Source organism: Ruditapes philippinarum, unplaced genomic scaffold (assembly GCF_026571515.1).
Source record: "Ruditapes philippinarum isolate M1 unplaced genomic scaffold, ASM2657151v2 ctg8050_1_1_1_1, whole genome shotgun sequence".
In the NCBI taxonomy this organism is placed as follows: Eukaryota; Metazoa; Mollusca; class Bivalvia; order Venerida; family Veneridae; genus Ruditapes; species Ruditapes philippinarum.
This window is the reverse complement of record NW_026853747.1, coordinates 35,146-43,830: the sequence shown is the minus strand read 5'-3', so window position 1 is coordinate 43,830 and position 8,685 is coordinate 35,146. Positions and strand designations below refer to the sequence as shown.

At 30.6% G+C, this 8,685-nt stretch overlaps 1 non-coding gene across 1 annotated transcript; it reads right to left on the bottom strand.

Annotated features, from left to right (window-relative positions):
• Window positions 1-8,274: 8,274 nt before the first annotated feature.
• Trnat-cgu (transfer RNA threonine (anticodon CGU)) lies at window positions 8,275-8,346 on the bottom strand. The gene has a single exon. It is a non-coding gene; the product is annotated as a tRNA-Thr (tRNA).
• Window positions 8,347-8,685: the final 339 nt, after the last annotated feature.

The following is an 8,685-nucleotide window of genomic DNA, read 5'->3' as shown; positions in this document are numbered from 1 at the left end:
ATCATACAATATCCACATCATCTAATATTACAACTTTCAGGGTTTGTTCAAGTCACATTAAGTATTTCAAAACTACTTGGTGATTCTGTCGGCGTCTAAATGTCGTTCAACATACGATTTAAGATATATTTACGCTCCAAACCCAAAATATATAGAATTTATACAGAAATCAATGCTTGGACTTTTAAATGTCATTTTAGCGTGATTTGAGTACATAAGATCATTTTGATATTTATCATCAATTAGCATGAGTAACCTTTTAAAGGATGTTCTGATCTCGACATTGCTTCATAAGGTATGTTTAATCAGTCCATACCTTTATATAGATAGTGCTCCAATGCCTCTTTCTTTGTATAAATATATTTATAAGTTTTTTAGACAAATTATACAAATTATACCAAAGCCATGCCAAGTATTGACGAATTGATTTTTGTTGCTTGCTTTATATTACTTTTATTTCTTTTTAAATTCAAAGTGTACTAAGTTGGAGAATAATGTCAAAAATGTATAATTATTATACACAGGTTGTAATATATAAATCATATGGAAAAGAGCGTTTATATGTATGTTTGACATTACAGTTTTCTTTCAAGACTTTCAAGACGATCCTATTAATAATTTTTAAATATAACTTTTATCAGTGTGAAGATATCTTCGGTTCTTCTTACAAAACTTTTTGTCCGAGTTCATGCGAAAGCAATGGGTTAATAAAGGGATATAATTCAATTGTAATAATGAACATCATTATAAAATATAAAATTCTGTTGGTAAATGGTACATAGGGTAAAGCAAAATGTCATACAATTCAGAATGAAAAACACACATCCCTTTCAAATGCCTAAACTCCTCATAATTCCAGTTGATATACGCAACCCGGTAATTACCAATAACCAAAAATACTCAACCTGCCTTCTAAGAACTCTATTTGAAGTTTATCGAGAACGTCGTAAATATTAATCTGCCGAATTCTGGCAGAAATTGGCCGATGGGTAAGATAACATATTTCAACAAAAATGCAATTTCCTACAGGACATTATTATGTCGAAAGCTTGTCTAGCTTTTGCACATGGTAAGTACAAAAGTAATAACTGTTGGGGGAAAAAGACGACTAAAGAAGCAGTAATGTTTTCACATAATTTGCATTGTTTTATAAAGTCTAGACGTTTGATTACATACCAGTGGCAGTATAGTTTAAAATGAATTATGGTGTTATTGAAGATGATTACAATTTCAGAGCTCACTATATTGAAAATACAGTTTCAAAAATTTATCTAGTCGCAAGGGTTAAATAGAGTTCTGTCAATTTTTCTACGGGTTATATATTTGTAATTTGTTATCGATTTCTTGGAAAGTTATTACAAATTGATATAATCAAATCTTAATCTTCCATCTTTTAAGACATAAACAATAATCTAACTCATAAGTGCATTCTGTTACCCGATAATAAGAGAACTCGGATCAAGTGTTCCTTAATTGTATGATAACGTAACAAACTTACGTAGCTTCAATGTATTATTAATTTTCCAGAAGTTTTTACCGATTTATTGTTATACTATTTTATGAAACGAGCAACGATTCCTTTATTTAGAAGCATGAAAACATTGTTTGTTTATTTAATTATTCATTTTACTAACGACGAATCCTTTCTTAACTGGATGTATCATGTCATTTTAAACAACCATTCTGCACTTTGATATTGTTTTTCTTTTATCAAGGTCATACATTACAAGCGTATTTTGAAATTATCATTGATTGATACCTTAAAAAATTTCAGAAAATTATGAACGCACTATATTATCTAAAAACAAATAACTTTTAAATGACTGATAATGTACTTGCATTTAAATATATTATACGACCGTGGATAAAGTAATTCATTTTTCAATCAAATGAAAAATTATTATAGCTTCTAAACAATTGTCGATTTAAAGTACAATTCTATTCGTATTTTGTTTTCTTTTTTTAAATAGATAAATAATATTCTATTTTTGTCAATCCTGACGATGATAAGGAATTATGTTACTTTAAACAGTAATGTCGTAAACTATGCTCAAAGATAACGATTTTGTTTGATTTAACTCTTTGTACATCAAACAGTCGACAATATTTTAAAGGGATCATAAACATAGGATGTTTGGTGTTTATATAACTATATTATCCTTCAGCGTCATTGCTGGTAATATGAAGAATTTTTTCTTGCATAACATAATAATTGTTAAGGGTTGTGCTGTTGTTGTTGTTAATTTAGTGCTTTGGTTTTGATATTTATTTTATAATTATAATTATTTTATTTGATTATAAAACAACTAAAATTTGATGTTTCACAGGAGTAAGTTTAGCGGTGCCAGTCGGATATTTCGCCAATATTTGCATTCCGACACTTCGAGATAAATGTTCAACGATTCCAAACAAAACTGTTTGCTACGACGGAATGGTATACAATGATTGGTAAGCATTTTTTTCAAAGATATATTTGAATCACACGTTGGTATATCTTTAAAATCAGTGATCAATGTTGCTCAGGAGCTTTTGTAAAACAATTGAAAATTAATTTCAGTATGAAATTAAACATTTAGTACTAACAAAAATAAAATAATAATTTTAAATAAATAAATGCATCTTAAACAACAAATTTTTAAAAAATTTAAAAAATTATTTTTAAAATTCCTCTTTTCCTCCGTAAGTACAATAAATTTTAAAATATTTTAAAGTGAAATATAGTTTTTAAAAATATTTAAGGATTAAATTCAAAAATTTGTTGTTCGCTTGTTTTATTATTATCACACAGCCCCTTCTGTCAAGTCGCATATTTGCACTTCTATACTCATTGTTCAAAATTGTTTTAATTAATTTAAGCCGGGAGTGAGGGGGAAAAAAAGAGTTTGCTTTTCCCAAGAAACTGTTGTTTTTTTAAAACCTTTTTATGCTTCTTTGGGGTTTCTAAAAAATAAAAAAAAAACAATATAAATATAAAAACGTTTTTTTAATTGGTAGGTCTTTTTTCTGAAGGCGGGTTTTGACGGATTACTCCGCCCAAATGTTACAAGTTTACACTTACCCGTCAATTCTTCATGTGACGTTGCTATCCTTATACGGCAACATACCACAAATGCACCTCATGTAGCGACCACCCCTACGTACACATTCTTCGAGGTATAGTCTAAATAACATTTAATGTTTTTTTTGTATAACTGGCTTATATAGCCTTGCATGATGAATATAGGACACTTTTAACTTTCCGTATCTTCAAAATACAGCATTGTATATTAATTTTTGCTTTTACGTCAAAGACACGAATAGAATACGTATTAAACGAACTTTTATGACGCGAAATTATTTGCATCTTTTCTCCGACCGGGTTTATATCTGGTAAGATATTTCAGACAGAAATATCCAAAGTCTAAAATTGCTTTTGAAAGAGGAACATCTGCAATATCACCATAGAATTGCACATAATTTAGAAATTTTGTTTTTGTATGTAATAGCTGTTTCAAATGATTTTGATATATCTTAATCGTTTCAGGATCACTTCTATAATGCAGCTATTCATGGAATAGACGATCTTTTACTGAAAGCAAATACATCAGGAGCAACTATAGATGAAGCAAAAAGATTTTCACTGTACAAGATCACAATCATAAGCACTACGTTCGTAGTAGCAAATGTTGGGGCACACCCTTGACCTCACGGCAATATCACATGGAATAGCTTGGGTCATACACGAAAGCCGGAACATTGATAAGCCCCTCGTCACGCCCGTTTGGCAAGACATTATAGTATAAAAGTAAACACAACTCTACGTTTTGTTGCAAGAACAAAAAACGTTTTTGACAACGGGTTTTAAAACAAACTGGTTTCCCAACAAAACGCCATGCTTTTTTACGGGGATACAAACATTGTTTTTGGGAAAACTAACCAAGACGTTCCTGCAATATTTTTTTTGAAAAGGGTTTTGCCACAAAAAATTTTAAAACATCCGCCCAGAATATTTTTATCCAGTTTTTGATCTGATTTGAAGAAAAGGCTTTTGAGCAGTTTTTTCATATGAAAGCGTAACAGGGGTTTCTCTACGACCCCGGCTTTCCTTTCTTTATCAATATTTCGAAACGAAAATTGTGGTGATAGTGGAATCCATGTTTTTTTGTTTAAAAGATGGAAAAAGTTCTTTTTTTGTTTTTACCTAGGGAGGAAGGCCGGGGAAAATCTTTATCACAAAACCACTATATGCAAAAAATAAACCAGAAAAATCAGGAACGGGTTATAAAAGTTGACAGAAGAGATCTGACAATTTAACTGGCACCAAATTCCAACATCATGGGATAATAATAAAAAAGTCGCTGATTTAAGTTTTTTTTCTCTCAACGAAATCGAAATGAATTTTATAATTAATTTTTTTATATTAATCGACGATTTTTATATTTTTTTAAATACAAAAATTTGAATCTTATTGATCTTAGCCTGGCGAAAAAAAATGTTAAGTCGCTTCAAATTTAACTACCGTATGCTTATTGAAACTATTTTAAAACAAAACTCAACGTTTAAATTTAAAACGGGTTTGCTTTAAAATTTCGATTACATCAAATGATAAAAAGTGTTACATAATTAAAATCACGGGTTTTATTTTTTTTTTTTCGCAAAATTAAAATTCTATATGTTTTTTCTTAATACAATTTAAAACCCCTTTAAATGTATACTGCTCAAGCTTGGTCAAATTAAATGTACTCACAAAAGTTTCAAATTTTTCATGTTGAGCTTATTTAAGTCTCTCTAGGCGAAAACAAATATATGAGCCGTGTCACGACAAAACCATCATAATGGGTTTGCGACCAGCATGGATCCAGACCAGCCTGCGCATCCGCGCAGTCTGATCAGGATCCATGCTGTTCGCTATCAGTTTCACTACTTGTTATAGGGTTTGTAAGCGAACAGAATGGATCCTGATCAGACTGCGCGGATTAGTCCAAGAAATCTGTGCATAAAATAGTGTGAATAGTGCACCACTTGTGAAAAGCACGAAACTTGGCACAGTTGTTGGTTGATACAATTGCTTGTTCTTGTTTTTTTATCTGTGAATGAACACCTGTGTGTGCAGTTTTTATGCAGGAATGCCAGTTTATAAGTATGTTACATGTATGAAGAGTACTGATGATATGAATTGTCTTTATCCATAAATCATCATTTAACGGTGGCCGGCGGTTATCTTGAATTTTGAAGCCATACTGAATTTTCTACCGATGCTACTAAAGCATTTTTCAAAGAAATTACAATTTTTGACCTACAGTGTCTATTTATATCATTTTCATGCCATAAATAACTCCAGTTTTTCACCTCCAATGTACATTGTACATTTTGATTTAAAAAAAGTGGATTCCATGCTGAAATAAATTGAAATACTATTTCCTACCACCATGTCAAGTTTCATATTTCACAAAAGTTGCATAATTATTTCACATATATCTTGGACTATTGATAATGTTCATGAAAACCGTGCGATTTGGCATTCAGGGAAGTTCAACGCAAATACATTTTTTACTCAGCTCCTAATTTGGAAATTGTTTCGTCAAGTGATAAATTGAACGAGTCTTTGCTGCAGATATAATGTTTAATTGAATAATGAAAAAGTTGTTATTGATATTACTTGTTTTAGTAAGCCTTTAGTGAAATTCTGTGTGTATTTTTTAAACACGTACATATATAATATGATAAACAAGATCAACAAGGAAAGGCGGCGTTCAAAGAACGAACATGAGTCGAACATAATAATGATTACATTAATCTTGTACCATTGTAAAATAATGGGTTACCAATTATTAAATTTTGCACTTTGACGGCAACATAGAAGAATAAAAGTAGATATGTACACTTAAATCCGAGTAGCGTAGTGGTTAGATATAGTTCAGATTATGAAAAACTCACGTTATGAAAATGATTTTTTGGAGTTCAAATCGGAGTTTTGTACGAAAACAATTTGTATGGTTTTTACTTTCAGAATATATTTTTATAGTGTGTCACGTAACTTTTTCATATTATCTACACTTTATTAAAATGTTAATAATAAAGTGTTTCATAATGATTCATAAACACTTGATTATTGACAATCTTATTAATTAACTTAAACATAATCTAAAAGAAAAAACAACTTAGTACACAAAGAATAACTAATGTGAAATTCCGTTGTTGTAAGGTATTGCAAATGAGATTCTTGTTTTAAAAACGTTTCGGAAAACTGCCTTGCAGCAATTCAAATTGGCGACTTTTTCCAATGAAAAAAAAAGCAGATTCAAAATGGCCGAGCTGGAGAGCCAATTAAATTGTCCAATCTCATAATAACCGAGGTTTCTCATAAAGGTCGTCCTTGTTCCTCCATAATGGCCTTGTTTTATGTTCATAATGGCTTGCCGAACTTCATAAAAGCCTTACATTTGAAGTGAAAACAACGTGCCTAATTTCGAAAAGTTAATTAATAAAAGACTGCAATTTATTTAATGTTAAAAATCAGTTTGAATGTTTTTAATGTTAATTTGTTCAAGATTGACTGTATTATCAATTTTATTCTGTTATAATTCCATTCGGCACGTTTTTTAAATGATGGCTCAATTTATATATATTCTCCTTCATTGCTCATTTATCACCCTAGTTACCGCTGTGTTGTCTTTAACTTAACGTATAGAATGCGAATGTGTGTAAATCTAAATGAAATTCATGAGAACTGAAATCTAGATTGTTGTAATAACTCTAAAATAAAAATTAAAAGAAAAATAAAAGGCTTTTTTCCAGGATTCGAACCAGGGACTCTACACTTACAAAACGAACACTCTTACCACTAAGCTTTTACGATGACCAGATAAGAAATGAGTTTTGGTGTTTGAATATTTAGTTGATAAATAGTATGCTTTTATATAAGAACTATAGACAACCCTATGTAAAGAGATAATGGCAGGAATAGCAATTTCAAGCTGTACTCAATACCATTACCATAAATATTGTACAAACTACGCTATTGTCTTACACATTTTGTTGGTTTTTAACAAAACGGTTTGTATTCTATAAATATCTGAAACAAATGATCCCCCGGAAGCATTAAAAACAACAAAGATACATGAAAATTGCAGACTCGATTTGTTTGAGTCTGTACACTTTCCTTTTCTTCAGTTTTACTATTTCTGTTGTTTGATCGACTGAATATATATCATTGCAATCATAATAGATTTGTTCATTTCAACATCTCATTATCAGTGGATAATACTTGTAAGTAAGTACACGTAGAACCTAAAATAATCATGAGATGTGTTTTTACAAACAATCGTGCAAGAAAGAGTACAATGAGGAGCCTTATATTGATCTGAATGTACTTTAAAAAAAAGTGTGAAATCATTCCACCGACTGCCAATTACCAGTCCATGAGACTTAAACAAGTTACAAACCGCGAGTTACCTTAATTTTACACAGACATTGTCACTCAAAATTACGTTAAGTTGATGATAATTGTCACAGATATTCTGTTTGAGGGAAATAAAACTAATTTAGAGTAGATGAATACATTTTATTTGAATACTGATTAAATTACTAAGTGAAATGGCTTAATCAAATTATGTCTTGGCATTTTACGATATATGGTATTAAGAATAAAGAGTGTTTGATTTTCCTATTATTAAGAATACATTAGATCACTTATTTAAATATTCGATCCAACTTCGGGATTTCCCGTATAATTTACGGATATAAATATGGAATATATCACTATTATTTTGAAAAGTCACTGTAGCTTAATGAATGCAGTTATCCCTAAAATAGACCAGTCTGTTAAGTCTGATATGAGAGGTAGGCGGTTCGAGCAGTACTGTTTCTCTCTGCCTTTATTTCTGTAGTTCATTTAAATAAAATGGATGGTGTAGACACGGTTTTTGTATAGCAACTCAAAAATGCTCATATATCTCGTTTTGTACTGTTTTATACAGCATTTAAAAGATAGAAAATGTGCGCTATGCCTGAAGTTGAAAATTGTAATTTAGAGATACAATGCAAACGATTTTTTATTATAACCAAGGCAAATTGTTAAGTCTCTTTATTTAGACCAATGTTGTGAAAAGATGCAAAAATGTTTATCTAAATTACATTCATTCTGGTTTTCTTTATTATCTGGTGCACTTCTTTAAAAAATGGGCGAACTCTGTGTATATAAAGAGAAATATAGAAATTATTAAAAAAAGAGCATGAAAAGTTATCTCAATGTTTGTTAACTTTGATCAAGATTACAGAAGATAAAAATACATTTGCCTCCAGTGAGGTTTGAACTCACGACCCCTGGTTTACGAGACCAGTGCTCTACCACTGAGCTATAGAGGCTTCTGCCATAACAAACTTTTATTCAAATTGAATGAAAGAATTTTAATTTGATTGCAATTGATCAGTGTTAGTTTTATCACTGATTTCTTTCAGAAAAATATAAATGGCATTTGAATATTAGTTTAGGTAGAGCAGATTTTTAAAATTAGCTTACATATTTGTCACGATGCTGAAAACGCGATGGTAAGATGGTGAAAATGCGATGACACGATGTTGTAAACGCGATGGTACAATGGTGAAAGCGCGATGGTACGATGGCGAAAACGCAATGGTACGATGGTGAAAGCGCGATGACACGATTTTAGAAATACAAGAAGGAGTCAATTACCCGCCCTCAAA